Source organism: Pseudonaja textilis, chromosome 2 (genome assembly GCF_049901715.1).
Source record: "Pseudonaja textilis isolate UNSWEBS1 chromosome 2, rPseTex1.2, whole genome shotgun sequence".
Classification (NCBI taxonomy): Eukaryota; Metazoa; Chordata; class Lepidosauria; order Squamata; family Elapidae; genus Pseudonaja; species Pseudonaja textilis.
The window spans coordinates 18,198,429-18,221,260 of record NC_141991.1 but is presented as its reverse complement, the minus strand read 5'-3'; the positions used below and the strand labels follow the sequence as shown (position 1 = coordinate 18,221,260).

General features: G+C 41.9%; 1 protein-coding gene and 1 long non-coding RNA gene across 2 annotated transcripts in view; one reads left to right on the top strand and one right to left on the bottom strand.

Annotated features, from left to right (window-relative positions):
• Positions 1-22,832, bottom strand: part of LOC113450853 (uncharacterized) — a 74,704-nt gene that overhangs the window by 36,844 nt on the left and 15,028 nt on the right. The window lies entirely within an intron of this gene.
• LOC148126779 (uncharacterized) overlaps positions 21,853-22,832 on the top strand; it is a 33,079-nt gene continuing 32,099 nt past the window's right edge. Inside the window, exon 1 of the long non-coding RNA XR_015741569.1 lies at positions 21,853-21,900. This is a non-coding gene — a long non-coding RNA (uncharacterized LOC148126779). The remainder of the gene's footprint in view (positions 21,901-22,832) is intronic.

The following is a 22,832-nucleotide window of genomic DNA, read 5'->3' as shown; positions in this document are numbered from 1 at the left end:
TGTGACTTAAGACAGCTCCTATCCCAAAAGGGGATGCGTCTGCGGCTAGGACCAAAGGAAGGCGTTGGTCAAATTGTATTAAGACAGCCTCAGAGGTGAGTAGAGATTTGACTGCCACAAATGCTTGGTTTTCTTTGGGTCCCCAGTGCCATGGTGTGTTTCTGTCTAAGAGTCTGTGCAATGGCTCAGCAACTGATGCCTTGTGTGGGAGAAATGAAGCGTAGAAGTTCAATAACCCCAGGAAGGCTTGTAACTCGGTTTTGTTGGTAGGCGTGGGCGCCTCGTGGATGGCCTTGACTTTCGATTCCACCGGGTGGATGCCTGAGGCGTCTAGCCTGTAGCCTAGAAAGTCCACCTGTCTAGTGGCGATGGTACACTTCTCCCGTTTTAGTTTGAGGCCATGCTGCCTGAACTTCTCTAATACTGCCCTGACTCTCTGGATGAGTTGGGGTCTGTCCCTGGCTGTGACTAAGATGTCATCGAAATATGGCACTACGCCGGGAGACCTTGGAGGATTCGCTCCATCAGTGATTGGAAAATACCTGGGGCTACACTTACGCCAAACTGGAGACGCTTACATCTGAATGCCCCTCTGTGTGTAACTATGGTCTTTAAGTCAGCTGTTTGGTTATCCACGGGGAACTGTTGGTATGCCTGTGACATGTCCAGTTTGGCGAAAATGGTGCCAGGTTCGAATGTGTGTAACAGGTGCTGAATGACTGGGACTGGATATGTGCTAACCTGTAGATAACGGTTGATTGACGTCTTGTAGTCAGCACAAATTCTTAGATTACCGTCTTTTTTTTAGCGGGGTGACTATGGGGGTCTCCCACTTAGCGAAATCTGTGGGTTCTATCACCCCTTGTTTTAGTAGTTTGTCTAGTTCCGCGTCGAATTTGGGGCGGATGGCGAAAGGTACTCTGCGTGGTTTTAAGCGAACGGGGACTGCCTGTGGGTCTACTGAGAAGGAAATGGGAGTGCCCTTATAGCAGCCTAACTCACTACTAAAAACGTCAGAGTAGTCTGTAAATAAGGAGTCAACATCAGAAGTTGAGACAGCATGGACTCCTTTTATACTAAGGCCGAGAGAGGGGAACCAATCCAACCCCAAAAGACTAGGAGTGCACCATTAACAACCACTAAAGGCAAATGGCCTTTAAAGGTTTGGAATTTCACGAGAAACTTGCCTTTCCGAGGACGGGGATGTTCTTTCCTTGGTAGTCTCTCAAGGTGAGATGGCACTTTTGAAGCTGGTTCTTTGTCAGTCTGGGCTGGATCTTCTTAAGCGTGTCCCAAGATATGATTGAGAGCGCTGACCCCGTGTCTACCTCCATGCGGCAGGGATTACCTTCTAGTAAGACAGAAAGTGTAATTTTATTGGGGGTGTAAAGTGTGTGGTTGGCTTGGTAGCAAGTATGGCATTTTTCTACTTGCCTTCGGGGAACAGGAGAGGAAGGAGATCTTTGTGGAGAGGTGCGCGCTGCCTGGCAGACTCTTGCGAGGTGACCTTTCTTGTGGCAGTTGTGGCAGGTGGCGTTTCTGAACCTGCAAGATGCCCGGGAATGGGAACCTCCACAGGTCAGGCATAAAAGAGTTTGTTTTGGGCCTCTGTTGTTTCTTGGCCTCGCTCCTACCTGCAGCTGTCTCATCGGTTTGAGACGATGCACATCGGTGTATTCTGCAGGGTCATCCTCACTTACCGCTTCTTCAGAGTGTACGGAGGAAGTGCTGGGCCTGGGAGCGGTGCCCTGGATCTCAGCTGCGGATTGTGCTGCAAGTTCTGCAGCTAAGGCTTCTTCAACTGCCTGGGGGAGGTTTAGGTCTCTTCTAGCCAGCAATCGCCTCTGGAGTTTTAGATCCCTCACCCCACAGACGAGTTGGTCGAGCAGCATATCGTCCAAATAGTTCTTGAACTCACATTGTAGAGCTGCTGTCCTCAGGGCTGCCATATATTGATTTATGGATTCCCCCTCGGCTTGCTTTCTCATCCTAAAAGCGAAGCGCCTAGCAATCTGAGACGGTTTTGGTGAGTAGTGGTTGGATAACGTTTCCACCAACTCTGCCCATGGGACATTCCCGATTTCTCGTGGGGCCAGGAGTGCTGTGGCGGTGTCGTAGACTACAGCCCCACAGTAGCTGAGGAAGTAGGATTTCTTCCTCTGCTCTGAAGCATCAGCTAGTCCAATGGCATCGATAAAATGGTTGAAGCGATTCTTATACGAATCCCACTTTTCCTCATCAGGTTTGAATGGGGGGAATACTGAATTGACATTCATTGTGGACCCCTCAGTCTCTTGGTAGACTGGTCTGCCTCACTAGGTGCTCGTGGTCTCGGTTTGATGCTGCCTGTGAGCGTTGGCGGCTGTGGTTACAGCGCCCTAGATTCACTTAGTAACTTTGGCTTTCCTGAGGTGCTTGTATTTTCACGCTCATTTGCGAGCGTTAGGCGGCTGTGGCTGTGGTGCTGCACTGACAGCGCTTCAAAATTTCGAGCCCTTTGTGGTCGTGGCGGCTGAGGCGCTCGCAATTCGCTTGGAGGCTTCAATTAGTGACAGCTACTGTAATTCGCGCCCTTTTTGTGATCGAGGCGGCTGAGGCTCTCAGCGCCGTAGCTTGCTCTAGAGGCTGCAGCTCAGTGACAGCCGTTAGAATTTTCGCGCCCTTTTTTTTCCGCGCGGCTGCGGCTTCAGCGCCCTACTTTCACTATCCGTGGTGCTCTAACCGTCGCGACTTTCACTGACAGCGCCCGGCCTTCTCTAACCGCGGCAGATCTAACCTGAGCGGCTCTAGCACTTTCACTTCCCGATGACAGGCTTCTGAGTCCGAGGCTCGGTAAGCAAAACGGCAAACGGCTGCGGCTTCTGATGACAGGCTTCTGAGTCCGAGGCTCGGTAAGCAAAACGGCTGCGGCTTCCGTTCCTTGAGAAAATGCTCCTGACTAGCCTTCCTATCCCACCTTCGTCGCCAGTGTTGTGGTTCGAAGGAAAGGAGAGGCTTAGACCAGGGCATGCGGTTAACAAGTTTATTAAAGGAACGGTGGTTGTCGCGTCTGCCAGCCAACGGGCAGACTAGCTTGCGAACAACGGCTGGCTTGGCTTGACAGCTGGCTTTATATAGCCGGCTGTCAAACGGCGCCAGCCAATAGGAACGGTTGTTGAATCTGCTTAAAGAGCGGACCCGGTTGGAGCCCCAACCGGTTCCCAAGACATAACAATAAGAAAGACCCAATCAAACATGTGGATGAAGAAACAACCATATATTAACAAGGTATCAACAAAATCAAATCATAAAGAAAACTCCTTTCCTTACACTTTCTGAAGACCCAATGAACGTAAAACTATCCAAATTATTGTGCACCAATCTTTGCAATTTCTATGTACGTGCACATTCATACTAATATAATATGGTAGAATAAATAGATTTAATTTGCTTCAATAGGAAGGTATAAATATAAATTATATATAAAGTATAAGCGGTGCCACTTGACGATTACTTTATTTTTGTATAGTAAACTTTAAAGCACCTTGTTGTAGAGCGGCAGAGATACGAGGCAGACTCAGAGCGAATGGTTAAAGGCTTTATTCAGGGAATAAAGGGTTGCCGCAGCTGCCGAGGCTAACAAGGCAGATCAGCTGGCGGCAACAGCTGATGCCGTTTGACAGCTCCTTTTATAGCCGGCTGTCAAACGGCATCAGCCAATGGGAGCAATCAGCGCTCCCGCCAGAACGGCGGACCTGAGTGGAGACCGCCATCAGTTCTGTGAATACCACAGTAAATTTGAAGATCTCAGAAGGGGACACTCAGAAGCCAAATCTGCAATATATTCTGGATTTAAGAGAGATCATGCCTGGTTCCTCATTAAAAAAAGAAACAAAAATGTTCAATTTATATTTTTGATGGTGTGCAACAAGCGCAAAGAAGGTGATGTAATAGTCCACCAGTTTCATCCCTTCTGGAAATCCTAGAATTCCTCAGCCACCACATATCATAAAGGGGCCAAGGCTGAGAAACACTGTGGTGGTGTTCAAACTCTGCTTAAAGACTTTCAGCAAAATAGAGCACCTCACCCTCTGTTATTCAGTCTTTGTTGCAGGAAATTGAGGCCTTGTCTGCCCTCTACAGGGCTGCTGAGGGATTGCAAATATCAGATCTGGTGCCTTTTTTTTTTTAACTGTGAGGCATGGATGGTTAAGGGGATTTCTCACCACAAAGCACACAGATTGCAACACAGTTGTGGGAGAGATGTGAAGAGAAGAACCGAACATTGAAAACTGACTTACACCATCTCCTCCAGTGGTTTGTAGGTTCCCATTATTTCATGAACAACAGAAGTTTTTTTTTTTTTTTTTTAGCCCCAGTGATGTCATGTGCTATTTTTGCGCCGGTAATAAAAGCGATGTTCTCTCCAGAGAACAGTTGAATTTGGTTCAGGCTGAAGAAGCATCTGCACCTAGTTGGAAGTTGGTGCAGGAGATCACACAGAACCGTGAAGCCATTTTAACGAGGTGAGGAACGGGAAAAGTCTTTATAGATATTTTGGTTTTCTGATTCAGGAGAAGAGGAAACTGAGAGATTTGCTTAGTGTATCGTACCGAACAAAGCTTCAAGAGGTAGGATTTTCTGCAAAATTTCTTGATGAGGAAGAAAAAATGTAGACAAGTAGACATGCCGTGAAGTTCCTTCTTCCATTTATTCAGTTCCCCCCTGTAGCTTTTGAGTGAATGCCCTGTTTAATATCACTAATTAAACCAAAATATTTTTGCTTTCTAGAAAGGAACTAATTGTTGAATTCTTACTTCTGTTTTGACATCATTAGGGTTTTTTTTTTCCTGCTCAGTGATTTCTAACACTCCAGACTTGGCTATTTCTTAAATTTCTAAATATTTCTTAGATCTCTATCAATATGGAAATTGTTCTGTACTAAACAACATATGTTTTGTAAGACTTTGGTTAGCAAAATCTGTGAAACCAGCCAGCGTCGTTTGAAAACCATTTATGACTCAACAAACTTATCCGATTTTATTTCGTTCAACAAAGTTTGAATTCAACAAATCACAGAGCAATTCGCAAATATGAACTTTGCTTTTTGAAGAAATCTAGCATTTCAAACACGCTCCCAAGACTTTTTTCTGACATATATTTTAGAATCATTGCTGAGTGGCATGGTATCCTAGCAGTGAAGAATTCCCCTCCCACTCAGAAGGTTGAGAGTTCAATTCTACGTGGCACAGATTTTTTTCTCCTAAATCACAAAGAAAAAAATATCTACTGTGAACACCTCAAAGCTACCCCAAATTAAGGGATTACAGCAGAGGTTCTGACCAGTTCTGGAGAACTGATAGTAGAAATTTTGAGTAGTTCAGAAAACTGGCAAATCCTCTGACTGGCCCCGCCCCCATCTATTCTCTGCCTCCCGAGTTCCAGCTGATTGGCTGGGTCTTCTTTTGTTGTCCTGCACAGGAGAACGGAGCTGGAAAGCAGGTTAGTGGGGTGGGGAGGGAATGGGGATTTTACAGTACACTTCCCCTGCCACGCCCAAGCCATGACCACTAAGCCACACCATGCCCACCAAGTCACACCCACAGAACCAGTAGTAAAAATTTTTGAATCCCACCACTGGATTACAGGGTTGTAAAAACTGAGTTTTATTTTAGAATCGCTCTATTAGTTCTCTAATCATTGCAAGTAGAGAAGAGACCAGGGACTGTCTTTCATTGATATCAAAGGGAAAGATCTAAATTCGTCCCTGGAATTTTATTTTCCTTGTGTCCACAAATGTTTTTGAAACTACAGTGAGTTTTCATTCATTAAAATGAAAAGAATAGAGAAGATTGTGATTGTTCTTTTCTCTGTAATTATGTAAGATTTCTTTAATTACATTTTTTATTAAATGGAAATAACATTAAATAGGCAACCCAAAGGGCTCTCTTTCTCATAGAAATCAGTTTGGTTTAGTGGTGAATTCTTATCTCACTTTTGTCATTTAAGCGGAGTGGGCGAATTAGGCGCAGTTCCTGTGTTTCAGCTCAACCTAACTCATAGGGTTGCTGTTGTGGTGAAAACAGGAGGGGTAAAGAATGCTAGGTGCGTTCACTTTCTCAAGTTATTTATAAAACTAATAAAGGTGAGATTTTGAAAAAAAAATCTAAATAAACTAAACTTAATCTAAATATACCAGGATGGGCAGAAAGCAACTGTGGTTGGTAATTTAAACAACCTATGATCCATGGGGTCTTCTTTTACCAATATTAATGGGAAAGATTTCTGACTCTCTGTCAGATTCCCCTTTAACTTTCCTTATGGGAAACAGGCAGGCCATATTAGAAATTATGATCACTGTTCATAGCTGGCCATGTCAGAGTGATTGTGTAACAGCCTGGAAGCAGCCACGACTTTGCCAAATTTCAAACCAAATATTGGACACATTCTTTAAGTTAGCCCATTTGAAGTACCTTGATTCAAAATTTGTTGCCCTATGTTACAGGGCACTGGTACTGACAATTGAAGTTACAAACAAGACAGGAGAGCTTTAGCATTAAGTAGTTCTGAGTTTTTGCAGTAGATTGCCCAAATTCCTTCATTTCTGTGAGTTCTGTTTCATTACAACAGCTGGATTTAATGTTTATTTATCCTGCACATCTGCCTCTCCCTGCCTTACTGTAGACTAGCTAGTTTTAAGACAAAAATCATCCATATCCACCCTGTTAGCTTAAAAATAGTTATCATTCGTGTTTTGAAAAACTGATTTTGTGGACCATCTTGTTTCAGATACTCCAAGGAATTTTGCACTTGCAATGCAACTCAGGAAAGGAAATGGATGGGGTTTTTATTTCATCTGCATCTTTGCTTTTGCTGTTCCCATGTCTGTTATCCGTAACGATCAACCAAGTAAGTATTGGTTTCCAATTTCTATCACTAATGTACAAATTACCTTGATCTTGTTAATTTTCCCCCAAAGTATTTTTTCTAAGGTTCTTTCTAACAGAGATACCAAGACCTGAATCTAGTCAGTGTAATTTAGTGAAACTTTTGTGAAGAAAATAAATGAAATAAAAGAAATGAGAAAATTGAACTAGGAAGGAATGGGAACATTTTAACTACTCAACGTTTTATAAAATATAAGTGAAGTGGGAGGGAATTATGGAAAGTTTATAAGTGTTTCCATAGAAGTATGATACTTATTTGAAAAGTAATGTGTAAAATGTTCAAGATTTAAATGAATATTAATATTAATGATAGAATTGAATTGGTATGGATTGTTGCTTTTATTATGTTATATATTTATAATTTTTTCTTTTTTAAAAAATACATTGTGTAGTTTTAGAATGTACCAATCAGAATCCAAATGGAAGTTATGTATTATATTAAGTGTTATAATTTTAGGGGAAAGATATAAAGGCGTCATACTCCAATCAGTGATCACAGGAGAAATTTTGCTTAATAAATAAAATAAAATTAAGAAAGTTGAAAGAGAGGAGAAGTTATATAGAAAATGCAGAATGGTAATAAGATATGGAAAGGAATATAAAAATGAGCATGAATTTGAATCTGTGTCTGCACAAAGAGATGTAACCTAGGATCAGGCTGATTTCAAAAAAGATGTTTTATGTTTTTATGTTTTTATGTTCTGTTTTGTTTGTGTATGTTTCTTTTTAAAAATCAATAAAATTTTCAAAAAAACCCAAAAACCCATCACTGTGCAGAAACCATTTTACTGGAGAGTGAGTAAGGCAACAGAAACAGGAAATGCCCACACAGGAACAATAGAGATGATTCCTTAGACAGGCAATGTGATACAGGAAACAACTACAATAGAGAGGAATGATAGAGCTGCATATAAGGTAGACATTAGACCTGTAACTCCTCCCTAACAGTTCCAGAGTATATGGTAGATGCAGATAATAGTTTCTCTGCATCATATATGTAGTTATATGCATAATTTTGTATTTATTTATTTTGTCAAGTTTATGTAGTGTATATTGAAGGTTGTGGCCTTTTGAGAGCTGTATACAATGAAATTTCATTTTAATGTATGCCGATTAGTGTACATTCAAAGGGACAATAAAGTTATTCTAAGTCTCTGGTCCTCAGTCTGGCAAGATTCTGTCTACAGGTATGAAAACAGGGGTGGGATTCTACCAGTTCTGTCCACCTCTGTAGAACCGGTTGCTCTGAAGAGCAGCAAACAGAGAGCATACATAGAACCGGTTCTATGTCTGCTACCCTTTTGGCCAACCCGCCCGCCAGGGCTCTTACCTGACATTTATTTCCTGCTTTTTCAACTGCAGCTGCTTTGCACGACACAGCTGCAGTTGAAAAAGCAGGAAAAAAGTGTCTTTTTGGGAGCGCAGCACTGCCCAGCTGTCCAGGCAGCTAGATGATAACGATATACACTCGCGCGCAGCAAAATGTAAAATCACCGAACCGGTAGTTACACCGGTCGGATCCCACCCCATGTGAAAAGAATTCAGCTTGGAAGAATTGCCACATGTCATTCTTGGTTTTGGGCCTGGCAAAATGGCCTGTATTTTACTAAAGAGTTTGTTCAGGAAATAAACAGGCAGGACAAAAGACACTGCTGCTTTATTTTAAATTCTGGAATTGGAAGAATCGTAGAACAGGTGTTATTCTGTTTACCTTGAACATCCTCCTGCTTATAACGTTTTGGTTCAAGAATTTTAGATTTCCTGAACATAGGCAAGCTCTTCATACTCTACCTAAATGACCTCTGTGATCATATGAAGAGCAACTGCATTCTCTTCGCTGATGATGTAAAGCTATTCAACACCACAGACAATACTGCTACCCTTCAAAAAGACCTTGACTATGTATCAGAATGGTCAAACAAATGGCAACTTCAAATCTCAACAAATAAATGCTCTGTCTTATATATTGGCAAAAAATAAATAAATCAGAAAATAAAATGCAAGCTGAATAGTCAAGACCTTGTTGAGGATCCAAACTCTGTCAAGGACCTTGGAGTTCTCATCTCTAATGATCTAAGTGCTAGAGCCCACTGTAACTACATAGCCAAAAAGGCATTAAGAGTTGTTAATCTAATCCTACGTAGCTTCTTCTCTGGTAATATCACACTACTAACTAGAGCATACAAAACATTTGCTAGACCTATACTTGAATACAGCTCATCAGTTTGGAACCCATACCTTGTATCTGATATTAGCACAATTGAAAAAGTCCAGAAATATTTCACAAGAAGAGTTCTCCACTCCTCTACTCATTGCAGAATACCTTATGCCACCAGACTTGAAACTCTAGACCTAGAAAACATAGAACTATGCCGCCTTCGGTCCGATCTAAGTATAGTATATAAAATCATACATTGCAATGTCCTACCTGTCAATGAATACTTCAGCTTCAACCATAATAATACAAGAGAACACAATAGATACAAACTCAAGGTTAACCGCACCAAACTTGATTGTAGAAAATACGACTTCAGCAACAGAGTGGTCAATTTTTGGAATACTCTACCTGACTCTGTGGTTTCTTCCCCAAGCCCCAAAAACTTTAACCTTAGACTGTCTACTATTGACCTCACCCCCTTCCTAAGAGGTCTGTAGGGGGCGTGCATAAGCGCACCAATCGTGCCTACCATCCCTGTCGTATTGTTTCTTTTTATTTTTCTTGTAAGTATTCGTCTCATGTATTCAAAACTATGTTTATTCTTATACCTGTATCTTGTAAGCGATTGACAAATCAAAAGAATAAAATAAAATAAAAGTCAATGGCACAATGCAGACAAAAGAAATTGCAGAAATAATTGCTCAGGAGATACCCTAATGAGACACTCTAATGTCAAGGAAGCTATACTACACTATGAAGATCAGTGCTAATCACAATGTTTAATAATACTTACTGAGATATGTAGGTACTTAACAAAACCTTAGAGCTTAACAGGAACAATTGTAAACAATGGTGCTGGTGATCAGGGAAAATTCAACCTTAACTGAGCTCCACCTGAGAGACCTCAGAAAAATCAGGAATGCATTTTTGTTTATTGTTCTGTATATCAGAATCACTTCTTATGAAATGAGCAGCCGCATACACTTGGTAAATAAATAAGACTAAACATTGAAAAAACAAGGAGAGCAATTCAGGGGCAGAGGATCAAGAAGGAAGAAAATATGGCTCTAGATAATCTGTCCTTTTCTAAATCCCAAGACAGCCATGAATATTACCCAAAAAATTAAAAAGAAAGAGAGTAAAAGATACAAGAATATAAAGTTCATAACAGTATACACTGGGGAGTCACAGGAAGTGTCAGAAAAATCAAGGTGTTAGCCCTCTTGTACAGAATTGCTAATTTATAGGTAATCCTCAAGTTATGACCACAGTATGGCCCAGAATCTCCATTGCTAACCAAGGCAGCTGTTAAATGAGTCGCACCTGCTTTTACAACAAATCATGCAGTTATTAAGTGAATCCAACTTCCCACATTGACTTCATTTTTTGCAAGTTGGTTGGGAAAGTCGCACGTGTTTATCGCATGACCCCAGGATGCTGCAACCATTGTACATACCTGTCAATTGCTGAGCATATAAATTTTGATGACTGTGTGGATGCTGCAAGGGTTATAAGTGTGAGGATTGATCATAAGTCATGGGGGGGAATGTTGTAATTTCAGTTGCAAAATGAATGGCTGTAAGTCAAGGACCACCTGTAATTAGTTGACTTGTCCTATCCTTAAACTGTACAGAATATTTTCAAGATTATTTCCTGTGAGACAAGGCTGAAATCAGCAGAAAATCAAATGTATTTCTTCTCTTCTTTCTTCCCATTCAGTATAACAAAGCACCAGAGGGGGAGAGTTACTTAATTTTTAAAAATCAGTGTTTTGGGTACCATTTTATCAAAATTTAAATTAGCCTGGAGTTTATCTATGTGTATACCTATCTGTATATGTGTACCCAACAGCATCTTTCTATCTCATCTGCTATCTTAATTATTTTCCTGACCAACGTTTAATCAAACTTAAAATTGCACTTGGATAATACCTTTTGGAGGGGTCTGGACACCACATTCTAGTTCTGAAACCACCTGCAGTTTTATTTATTTATAGTCTCTTATTGTGACTTTTTGTAAGTAACAGAACTGTTACTTTTGTTATATGCCTCCACTTATACAGAATCATATTGAGCCATCCCTTCTGAGTTATTTTTCCTCAAATATTAATTCATTGCTTCTTGACAAATTAATATAGGCCTTGCAGTTTCCGGGCCAAAGGCAGTATTATTTTGGCCCAAACAGGCTTCCGTGCCTGAGATAGTAGATAACTATGAATTTTTTCTTCTCTTAACAGATGATCATGATTGCCTTCTCAGGATGAATAGATCCATAAAGGAAGGAGGAGAAATTAAAATAAACCTCCCTGATTCTGAAATTATTGAAGATCTCTGTATCTGGAACCAAACAACCTCAAAATGGAAACACAGCTGCTATTTTTCTCGAGGAGTTTGCAAAACTCTTGATCTTGATTTCAGAGAGGACTTTTCCATAAAAGGAAACACATTGATATTAAAGAATGCCAGCCACAAGGCCAGTGGGCATTACAAGCTTCAGAATATGTCTGGAAAGTGTATCTTGTCATTGAAGCTCACAGACCAAAGTAAGCTTGTACAGGTGCTATTTAAAGTGCAGATGTTGAGTTTGGGTCTGCGGGGGGGGAGTTGTAGGATTCAAAAAGTTCTACTATTGGCTCTGTGAGTATGGTGGACGTGGCTTGGTGAGCGTGGCAGCGGAAAGATACTATAAAATCTCCATTCCCACCCCACCAATGGTGGGATTCAATTTTTTTTACTACCAGTTCTGTGGGCGTGGCTTGGTGGGCGTGGCAGGGGAAGGATAGTGTAAAATCTCCAATCAGAGGCAGTATCTGCTGGTTCTCCGAACTACTCAAAATTTCTCCTACCGGTTCTCTAGAACAGGTCAGAACCTGCTGAATACCACCTTCTGTGCCCAACTTCAGGGGAAGGTTACTGCAAAATCTCCATTTCCTCCCCACCCCACTAACCTGCTTTCCAGCTCCGTTCTCCTATGCAGGGCAACAAAAGAAGACCCAGATGATCAGCTGGGACTCAGGAGGCAGAGAATATATGGGGGCGGAGGCAGTCAGAGGTGGTATCGCCGGTTCTCTGTACTACTCAAAATTTCCACTACCGGTTCTCCAGAACTGGTCAGAAGCTGCTGAATACCACCTCTGCCTTGGATCAGTCTTGAGACCTAGCAATTTCCTAGACAAGGCCTTGCAGTTTTCTTGGCAATGTTTTGGGTCCCATATTATCCAAAAATCATGGTACATAGTTGAGAAGTAGCCGTCTGATTGCTAATTCTTTTCCTGTTAATTTTATTTATTTATTTATATACTACTAAAACCCCTGTGTCTGTCTGATTGATTGTAACCTTCAATTGGGCAAAACAGTGCATTATAAGGAAACAATTTTTGAAACAAGGCAATTCACATAAAGCTAACCTAAAAAATCCAGAAGTCATGACTCTCCTGGCACTGAAGTGGTGCAAAGCTGTGGGTACTTCAAAACTGTCATGTCATCATCCTGCCCTGGTCAACTGCTATATTGTGTTATTATTTCCAATACTTCCTGCCAGCTTCCTACTAGGAAAATCAGTGGGGAAGATGACAGGAAGTCAAAAGTCACTCTCACTGATTTTTTTTTTTGATTGCCCAGTCATTCTGTTTTATTTTTTTAAGATAATGAAATATATTTGAAAACAATCACCTAACAGGTCACAGGTTATCTAGTAACAGCTACAAATTTCTCTCAAAATATACAGGCAGTCTTCAACATAGAGTTGTAATGGAGCCTTCCTATTATAAGTCACATGGTAACTGACCTGGTTTTATGACCTTTTCTGTGCTGGTCATTAAGCAAACAAATTGTTTGCTATGGATCAGTTTTGTGAAAATGAGAAACAAATGCTGGTTTTCAGCAAAAAAATAATAAGTTATAAAATATGGCCATATGATTGTAGGATACTGCAAAGGGCTATGAATGCAGGCTGGTTGCTAAAGACCCAAAGAGTAATCATGTGATCGGGGTGCAATGGTGGGATTCAATTTTTTTTACTACTGGTTCTGTGGGCATGGCTTGGTGGGCATGGCAGGGGAAGGATACTGTAAAATCTCCAGTCAGAGGTGGTATTTGCCGGTTCTCCGAACTACTTAAAATTTCTACTACAGGTTCTCCAGAACTGCTGAATACCAATTCTGCTGGGGTATATGTGTATGTGGTCCTGGAGAGGCCCGTCATAACTTCAAAGTAAGCTGATGGCTATTATATAGATATAATGGATTCATCCAGGAACATCTGCAGATTATAGTTAAAAAGACGATGTCCAAAACTGCAGTCTAATCTCTGCTGGATTTTTGTGTGAACTTATGCACATAAAAAAAATAGGCGTAGCTTCATATACCTTTGTGGCTGCCATCTTGATTTTTTTTTTTTAACATAACTTGAGGACAGACTTGGATTCAGTAGACCAAAAGGTGCAAGATTGTGATACAATATTTTCTCCCTTTTTTCCCCTCAATCTCCTCCCTCGTTTCTTCCATGCGCAGAGCCTACCAGTTCCTCTCCTGGATCCAGATCCTTCAGCTTCCAATTGGCAAACTGGAGTAAGTAGATGCGGAGGAAGCAAGAAAAGATACTTGCATTTTTCTCGGAGTTCTGCCGTCGATTCTTAAATAGGATGAGGAGAAAAAATGGTTCTGTTTGCATTTTAATGTAGATTTAAGGGATTAGCACTTCCCAAATCTAAACATTGGGTGCCTTAAACTACAGTTCCCATCATCTCAGGATAACATGGACCAATGCTGAGTTGGAAACAGGGCATTGAGTTAGACCAGTGTTGGCAACTCTGGCAGTTTTAAGAGGGCTGGACTTCAATTCCCAGAATTCCTCAGCCATCATGGCTAGCTGGGGAATTCTGGGGGTTGAAGTCCACCCATCTTAAAGCCACCAAAGTTGAGAAACACTCCTTTAGCAAAATTGTATGGGTAATTTCAATTGAATCAGAACATGTTCTACAACTTTCCTTCATGACATTGCTTCCTTTATGGTCTATTATTACATTATACAATTTTTTATACTTTATTTATTTTCCCACCATTCATTTCCTTACATATTAGTCTTCGATGGGAAGGTAAATTTCACCTTTTGTGTTGCATATTTAAATATTCCCACACTAAAATTCACCCCAGTTTTAAACAGGCAGAGGGTTTGAAATGAAAAAGCTGAGTCATCGTGGGAGGTTTTCAGAATCTGACGTCAGGAAATCCTGCACAATGCGATAGTGAATCACTCTGTCTGGTTTCCACTTGATAAACCGGCAAATGTTTCTCTGGTAGGAAAAATTAAAAGCCATGTTCATAGTTGGCTGAGTGAAGAACTCATGAAGAAGGGGAAATGTTACAAAAACATGTAAAGGAGAAACGGTTGGCCAATAGCTCCTGATTCTTGCCTGATTCTTCTGGGAAAAAGGTCTAGAACTACAATGGTCAGAGATATCCACAGGGTTTGCTCAGTGGTAGGATTCAAAAAAAATTACTACCGATTCTGTGGGCATGGGTTGGTGGGCATGGCAGGGGAAGGATATTGTAAACATTGCCACCCCATTCCTGGGGGGAGGATACTGCAAAATGTCCATTCCCTCCCCACTCCACTAACCTGCTTTCCAGCTCCAATCTCCTGTGCAGGGCAACAAAAGAAGACCCAGCCGATCAGCTGGGACTCGGGAGGCGGAGAATAGATGGGGGTGGGGCCAGTCAGAGGTGGTATTTGCCGGTTCTCCAAACTACTCAAAATTTCCGCTGTCGGTTCTCCAGAACTGGTCAGAACCTGCTGAATCCCACCTCTGGGCCTGCTCTAAAAAAGTCAAGATGGCAACTATGATGATGAGATCAAATTTCTATGACACCCATAAAAATGTCATAGGACTTCAATTACCCAGTTGCAGATGGCCTCTTGATTTTATTGGACTACAGCAGGGGTCTCCAAACTTGGCAACTTTGAGACTTGTGGGCTTCAACTCCCAGAATTTCTCAGCCAGCAAAGAATTCTTGGAGTTGAAGTCTACAAGTCTCAAAGTTGCCAAGTTTGGGATCCCTGGGCTACACCCTCCAGAGATGCCTGACAGTGACAAATTTACTTTCGCTTCTCTTTTCCTCTTCTCTTCCCCCCCCCCCACCTCTCCCCCTCCCCTTCCTTCCTTCCTTCCTTCCTTCCTTCCTTCCTTCCTTCCTTCCTTCCTTTATCTCCATTTCATCTCCCTTTCTTCTTCCTTCCTTCCTTCCTTCCTTCCTCCCTCCCTCCCTCCCCCGCCACAACTATTCCTGCTGAACCAAAGACTGGATCACTAGTTTTGGTGTGATGATGATTGCTGACATGGGGGGAAACTACCCAAGGGTTGTATCTCATGTTTCATTGTGTGATCCATCCCCAGCAATTGACTGATCATCTAGGGCTAGGCAAAGCACCACAGGCTTTTTTCAGTCATGTGGCATCTCAGTGTATGAGATAAATGAATGTTAGGTGGATTGATCTACCTACCTACTTATCTTTCTTCCTTCCACTTACAGGTAGTGTGACATGCTTTCTAGCAACAATATTAGCAATTTTCAATTGCCTGTGAATGCACTGAAGACACCGCTCTCTGGCCTTGAGGGACTTTTCTGTGCATCCTATTTTATTTTTTAAGTTATTTTTCTTACTGTGCAATATATATGGTTTCTGTGTTGGGTAATCACAGTAATGCACACGAAGAGGGGAAAATTGGAAGCGTGACCAAAGTCACCGGTTGTTTTTTAATCAATTCAATGAAAAAGTGTCAGCAGGGGTGTCCTCAGAGGGTGGTGAAAGGAAAGTCATGAAGATGCCCTAAGGGTTGAATTGAATCTCTGCCTATTTCTCATGTGTACAACGCATGGAAAAAGCTGTGGACCTTTGATCTTGATCTACGCCATAACTCCCCAAACTATCTGATGACTATAACTGCGCAGTTGACACGGTTGCATTGGAACTGTGCAAATTCTTTGAATGTTTTTCAACGGGAAAAGCTTTCCGAGAACTTTAGGTAAATTTCACTGCAGTTTGGAACACGTGTGACTTGTTCCATGCCAAGTTAGGAACTGTGAAGTGAAGGAGCCCATCTCTGCCCATAAGACCCCTCTGGGTTGATTTTCATCTAGAACTTATTTGTTGGATGGACGTCCCCAGAACAGGTCACCTGAACTTTTGATCGACCGTGTGCTTATTGTGGGGTTCAAAGCAAAATTCCCATTTCTGTGACATTTATACAGGTAGTCCTTGACTTACAACTACCGTAGTTGCTCAGTGATTGTTCAAATGTACGATGGACACACACACACACAAAAAGGTATTGGTTGGTGGCAAAAATGCCACAAAGGCTAAAATCACTGCAGTTCTGCTTGATGACCGTGGTGATTTGCTTTACCACCACCACCACCACCACAGAAAAGTCATAAAAACAGATCAGTCACGTGATGACCTGCTTAACGACTGACATGATTTATGCCTATAACTCTGGGCTCAATTACAGTCATGAGTCAAGGGTGATCTGCAGTTGTAACCTTAAACTCAGGAAGAAAAACTGAAGTGGGAGGTGAGTTCTTGAAACATAAAAATAAAAATAGACTTTGGGAGTGGGACATCAAGGTTTTGCAATAAACTGGAAAACTCTTGATTAAAATGAAAAAACAATACAATTGGTAAAAAAAAAATCAGTACGCCAAATACAAGCTAGGCGGATATGGCCTTGTTGATGACCCTTACTTGGTCAAGGGCCTTGGAGTACTCATATCAAATGATCTAAGCGCCAGAGGTCATTGCATCAGCATTGCCAAAATCAGCATAAAATCATAAAAAGGCTTTAAGAGTTGTAAATCTAACCTTGCATAGTTTCTCCTCTGGTACTACTGAATTGTTAACTAGGGCATACAAAACCTTTGTTAGACCAATACTAGAATACAGCTCATCAGTCTAGAATCCACACTGTATATTGTGCATGAATACAATTGAGCAAGTCCAGAAATATTTCACAAGAAGAGAACTACACCCCTCTGCTCACAACAGAATACCCTACACCACCAGACTTGAGATTTTTAGGCTTAGACAACCTTGAACTACGCCACCTACGGTTGGACCTAAGCGTAGCACACAAAATTATCTGCTACAATGTCCTACCAGTCAATGACTACTTCACTTTCAACTGTAACAATACAAGAGCACACAACAGATACAAACTCAATGTAAACAGCTCCAAACTGGATTGCAGAAAGTACAACTTCAGCAACAGAGTGGTCAATGCCTGGAATGCACTACCTGACACTGGTGTTACATCCACTAAGCCTCCACTCCTTTACCCTCAAACTATCCACAATTCACCTCACCTCATTCCTAAGAGGTCTGTAAAGGGCGTGCATTAGCGCACCATCGTGCCTACTGTTCCTGCCCCCAATTATTTGCACTTATTTATGTTACATATATCTGTATTTTATGCTTATTCTATTATATCTATTATCTTGTAAGAGTTTGACAAATCAAATTAATAAAATAAATACCCAGTTCAATTACAATGCACTAAACCATAATGGGGAACCCAGAGTGGGATACAGCCCATTGAATGGTTTGTGTGATCTACTGTCGCCTGGATGCGGGGGTGAGGGTGATTTTATTATATTAATTTATTTGATTCTTTTCATTAGTTTTATTGTTTAAAATGAGGTTTTATATTCTGTAAGCTGCCTTGACTCTTCATGTGCGAACAGGCGGTGATATAAATTCAGTAAATAAATAATGTGATTTGTTTGGTAGGAACTTGAACACTATTTGTTCAATAAATTATGGTTAAAATAAATCAACAGTACTGAATTTTTCATCTGGTGGGGGAAAAGACAGGATGCATACAATTACAGTCCAATCTATAATCATGGGCTTAAACAAATAATTATTTGTAATTATTAATAATTAGGGAAAATAACAAGCAGGTTCACCTATCTCAATAAACCACACATTACTTCACCATACTTCACTAAATAAACCACAACTGGCTAGATTCATAAGGAAGTATCAAACTGAAACCTGATGTTGGATTAAACCAGGAAAATTTTCTGGTTTAGACTAGAATGCATAACTTTGGATCCCAGAGCTACATTTGCCCCCATCACAAAATCATGAGTGTCATCTCCAGGGACCACCAAATGTTTTCAGAGGGTGGCCCCCATTCCTCACTTAAACGCAGTTGCAAGATTCACCCTCCCAATACCTGAATACTGGCTTAGCTCACTCATCATTCAGACATGTTCTGGCATGATAATTTTGCTTTGTGCATTATGTAAATCCATCTAGTTGTAGATTATGCCTTCAACCATGTTTAAGCAAGCCATGGCTTAGCCCTCTGTGTTAAATACAACTAATTCTGTAGCACCTTATTAACCAAACTCTTTATTAGAAGTCAAGCATTTGTGGGCTAGAGTTACCTTGGTTGCTGAAGATGGACAATGAAGATGCGAGCATGGCTGGACATGTTCGCTTTACAGACTAATAAAAGATCAGCAATGATTCTCAGGTGACATGACATGTCAGGACTACAGAGATGCTCACTAGGGACATCAACTGCTAGAAAAGCTCTGACGTCTTCAGGTCGAAATGAGGGGCCCTTGGTGCCCCCTGAGTTTGATATTTTTTTGCAGACATTTCATGACCCAACTAGGTAACATCATCAGTACCAGTAGGGAGTAGGATTTCAGAAGCGCTGATGTCACCTACTTTGGGTAATGAAATATCTGCCAGAAAACAAACTCAGAGAGCACCAAGGAACTCACTGAAGTCTTCTTCAGGGGAGATGTTCAAGCGGGAGAAGAATCAAACCACTGTAGATGCTTTCAAAACTACTGGTTGCAGAACTTGAATTGGACCAAGCTTGTTCTACCGCGAACTTCCTGATCCAACCACCTCCAGCCAATTGCTCTCCAAAATACATTGGACTTCAATCCCATTATTCCAGCAAACATGGAATGCTTTGACTTGCTAAAAGTCTCTAGAGATCCTCAGTCATCCAGGGCATGGTTTTAAGGAGGTAACTGGACTTTCTTGTTTTTCTTTGAAGACGTTTTTTGCTTTGAAGTCATTTCATCCAAGAAGCTTCTTCAGCTTTGACTGGATTTATATTCCTTGCAGACAGCTGGTCATCTGCATTCTGCATCCTTTCATTGAAGCACTTGGAGGTTTATCAGTGTCCTCAGGGTCACCTGAGTGGTGCTCCTGGTTCCTGTGGTCTGCAATTTTGCCTCTGGAAACCCATTCCTATTCTCACACCGTTCCACGGATGTTCATCCCAAATTGTATAGCTAGTTGCCTCCCGAAAAAGCACCTTTGGGATTTTGACCTGCTAGTTGAGATCTATAGGAGCAGAAGTCCAACTATTTGGACAGTAAGCAAGCACTTGAGGAAGTGGCTTTGTTCAGACCTACAGCCGGTTCCTGTAGCCGTTTTTCAGAGCACAATCTTCTTAAGCACATAAGACTTGGGTCACGTGCCAATGCTGTTGATGCCAAAAATGATTCATCTGTGCATTCTAGCCAGCACGGGGTTCACATCCCCTTTTCCAGAAGTTGTAGAGCAAGGGCGAAGCGGTGCAAGGGTAGACTTTGTAGTGTTGAGTCCACAAATCTTTCCTTCTATAAAGGAGGGTCCATCCACCCCATGACAAATACTTTAGTGGCTGAGAAGATGAGGGCATGGCCTGTTGCAAAGAAGGACTTCAGAAGATCAGCAGCAAATTTTACAAGGCTGTTTGTCCACATCACCTAACTTGGGTGATTTTTCACAAATCAGGAACCGAGGAGGAGGAGGAGGAGGAGGAGAAGGGATTTTCCATCTGATGCACCCTTGCCTCTCGCCGTCTGGAGTAAGAGGAAGCAACATTCTGCAAAAAAACCAAGAACAACAACTGGCTTTCTTCAACACCTAGCGAGCAGAAGGACCGTGCATTTGAAGCCCAATCTCATCTGTTTTCATATTTGCAACTTGATAAATTATATTGTATAAGTCTGTAGATCAACAGAAGCTTACCAATTTCCCACAGAACCTTAGCTTTGCTCTTGATTCATCCCTTTTTTCCCTCTCCAGTCTAGTTGGAGTAAAAAAAGAGTTGTGGTGGCGCAGCGGTTAGAATGCAGTACTGCATTCTGCACCAGTTCGAGTGTATCGGTAGCGGCAATTAGGCGTGGGTTGCCGAACCGGTAGAGACTTCTGGCTGGCCACGCTCCCGACCTGGTTGCCACTGCTTGTTGGGGTGTCCCCACTGCCCCCGGAGCTTGCCCCTCCCGGGATGCTGCAATGGTCATGCGTGTGAAAAACGGTCATTAGTTCACTATTTCAGTGCCGTTATAGCTTAAAACGGTCACTATATGAACTTTTGTAAGTATATGAGTGCTTGGATTCTCTTTCCTGCAAGGAAAAAGCACCTCAAGCTCTTCCTTAACTTTCCATTCAGCAAATGAGATAAGCAACATGGCGGAACCTGGAGGAGAAACACAATATGTGGCCATTTACCTCTGCTATGATGAATCCAAGGAGACAGAGAATCAATCCAGCTAAGCTCAGTCGGATGATATTGGGCACCGTATAGTCTCGGCCAAATCCCACCTTCAAAGAGACTGGAGCTGCCACAAGAAACATTTGACAGGATCACCACCGTGATTCCCTCAGGAGACCCAAGAAGCAAGAGGAAAGAATTCACAAAAACTTTTCATTTCCGAGTGTCTCAAGCTGCAGGGCTGGTCAACAAACAGCGGCTGGGAATGGCAACGAAGCCAAACTCAGTGAAACATGAAGAGATGGTGTTAGACTTCCAGAAGAAGAGAGAGGAACCTGCCCCACTTTACATACCACATGGGGGGGGGCTGTGTGGAGAGAGTTTCCTCCTTGAAATTCCTGGGAGTCTACCTCAGCGAAGATCTCACCTGGAAAACCAACACAACCCAGGTGGCCAGAAAGGCCCAACAGAGACTCCACTTCCTTAGGGTCTTGTGAAAGAATAAAGTGGAACAATGACTGATGACCTCCTTTTACCGGTCCACGATAGAAAGCATCCTCTCATATTGCATTACGGTGTGATATTGTTAGGAATAACAAGGTTACCTAACGTAGTTTGGGTAAAATAAAATATATAAACTATGATAGTAAGTTTAAGGGTGTGTCACTTTAAATTGCAAAGCATGTAATTTTGGGTGCGGTGTGAAACCGCCATAAGAGGGAGCAAGAGAACCTACTGATTCCTGACGATTGCTGATGATTGACTGGTTTGATGGATTGATGGTTTGTTAACTGCGTGTTTACCTACTGCTGAGTTGCTGAACACTGGAGGAAGAAAGGAGGTGTGACTTCTTCATATCTCTACTGCGAGGAGATATATTACTGGACTGATATTTGTAAGTTTATTGACCTCTCCTTTTCGACACTGGAATTTGCAACTGAATAATCCCTGGACAGACTGAACTAGTGAATGATATATGGACTGTTTGACTATGCTATAACTCTTACTGGAATAAACTATTTAACTAGCACAGTGTATCTGTTTTACTGAGTGTAAGCTACAAAAACGTTTATCTCACATATTTTGCCTGCCTGCCTGACTGCTGTGCAGATTCTGCTAGGGTGTATCCCTAACAGATATGCTGGCTTGACAGCCATGAATAGAAAGACATCACAGCACAAAACATCGTGGGCTGTCCCCTGATAACACTAGATAACATCGCAAGGGCTCGCTGCCTTAGAAGGATGAGGAAAATCTTCAGGCAAGACTCACGTCCCCGTCAGCACTTCTTCACTCTCCTACCATCGAGTAGGTGATATAGAAGCATAGCCAGCCACACCAACAGGCTGAAGAAACAGTTTCTACCCATGGGCTGTCAGACTTCTGAATGGAAAATAACTTCATGTCAACATAGTATGATAGACTTGCGGGGACGTTGTGCAACAAGGTCACACAGTGTGATAAGATTGTGACTGGGTTAGGGACTTCTGTCCTTACTGTGTTGGGGGTGTGTGCACGAAGGGAGGCTTAGCGAATCTCATTGCACACATGTTGTACTCTGACAATAAAGGTAATAATAAAGAGGAACTTCCTGCGGTGAGAAGAATGGCTGGACAAAGGAACTGCCTGCCCCAAAGGGATGTCTGGCTCTTCTTAGTAAGAGACATACAATCATCAAACCATAGGGCTGGAAGGGACCAGTCTAACCCCCTGCCCAAGCAAGGGTCTTTATATCATTATGAAGTGTTAGTACTGCTTTATAATGGCTTGGTAAGACCACACTTGGAATATCGCATCCAGTTTGGGTTGCCACGATATTCAAAAAAAGATGTTGAGACTCTGGAAAGAGTGCAGAGAAGAGCAACAAAGATTATTAGGGAGACTAAAACATATGACAAACGGTTGCTGGAAATGGACATGTCCAGTGGAAAAAAAAATCTAACAGCGACATGATAGCAGTGTACCAATATTTGAAGGGCTGCCACAGTGAAGAGGGGATCAACCTATTCTCCAAAGCCACCTGAGGGCAGGACAAGAAGGAATGGATGGAAGCTAATCAAGGAGAAATGTTGGGTATAACATTGATACACCAACTAAGTTTGGGTGAATAAATATATAAACCAAGGTTTGGGTGTTTTGTAACTTGTAGCTTTAAGCACCAAACTGCTTGTAATTAACTAATTAAGGGTGCGGTTACAAACGGCAATAAAAGGCAGTAAGAGAAACGTAACATCTCTCTG